The sequence below is a fragment of the Aplysia californica genome, unplaced genomic scaffold (genome assembly GCF_000002075.1).
Source record: "Aplysia californica isolate F4 #8 unplaced genomic scaffold, AplCal3.0 scaffold00007, whole genome shotgun sequence".
NCBI classification, from domain to species: Eukaryota; Metazoa; Mollusca; class Gastropoda; order Aplysiida; family Aplysiidae; genus Aplysia; species Aplysia californica.
Window position 1 is genome coordinate 2,625,954 of NW_004797277.1, and position 1,240 is coordinate 2,627,193.

Here is a 1,240-nt window from a genome sequence, read left to right on the forward strand (position 1 = left end):
GGGGGAGGGAGCTTGCCCCCTAATTAAGGTAAGTTTTTGGGTTGTGTTCTTTTTTTTCATTTTCTTCTTCCGTTAAAAACACGTGCGAATTAAATGGGTTATTTTTTTTCTTTTTATCCTTTACTGCGACACGGTTGCATGAAAAAAAATTAAACAAAGATAGACCGGTACGGGGCTCTCGTGGTCTAGAGGTTAAGGCGTTCTCCTCTCATTGACAGGTCCCGCGTTCGAATTTGGGTAGCTACGGGAAAATTTACTTCTAAAAAATTGTCTCCTTTCACCTCCTTTCCTACTCTCTGGCAATGTCGCGTCTGTCGTCTGCTTTCGTCTCCACTTTCTGCCCCCACCTCTCACCTCCTTTACCCCCTCCTCTGGGCTTCTGACTCTTTCTGCAGCCTTTCTACTGCTACTCCTTTGCTCTGACGTCTTTCAGCCACACCCCCTGATCTTCTGGTAAGAAAGATCTAGCCATCTCGGACAAGGGCGAAACATCTCAGAGGTCCCGCGTGTGCAAGTTGTGCACGTTAAAGATCTCTTGGTGGTCTAAAAATCGATAAGATCCCGTGCGCTCAACATCCCCGTGTTTTCCGGCTACATGGACAAGCAGACTTTAACGTTCGCCCGCCATGAATACATGCTTAGTTAATCTCGCATTATTTCAAACTTCATAGGCATTTATCGTTTTCTTAGGGCAACGATGGAGTGTACTTTTAATAGTGCAGGTATTTCTTTTATAGAGTGTAACAGCAGCCGATTTTGAATAAACATCAATTGCATTTTCAAGAGTTTGAAGACTTGAAAATTCTTGTCCAATAGCGAATTGAGGAGAAGCTTCCTCCATCATTTTGGCGCTTACTTCATTCCGGAAGTTGAAAGTGAAAGAGACTTCAACTCTAGTCAAGGAGAGGAGGCTAGAGAGGAGGTTATAAAGTAATGGAGGCGGCTCTGTGGGCAGCAACGCACGCCTGATAGAAGCCCCCCCTCGCAGCAGAACCATGGTCAACCTGCGCTGCGCGCTGCCTGACTCTCACACTGAAATCTAGATATAGAAGATTTTTTCTTTTTTTTAGATTAGGCAAGTCAGTACACTTTTATGTTATAAAACCCCTTTCTCTCTTTACTATTACTGGTGTCATAGTCATAGCGGCTCCATATATTTAAAAAAAATCAGTATCTGCTTAACAACAACGGTGAATAACTTCTCTGTTAAAGAAAGAAGAAGGAGGGGGGGGGGGGGAGT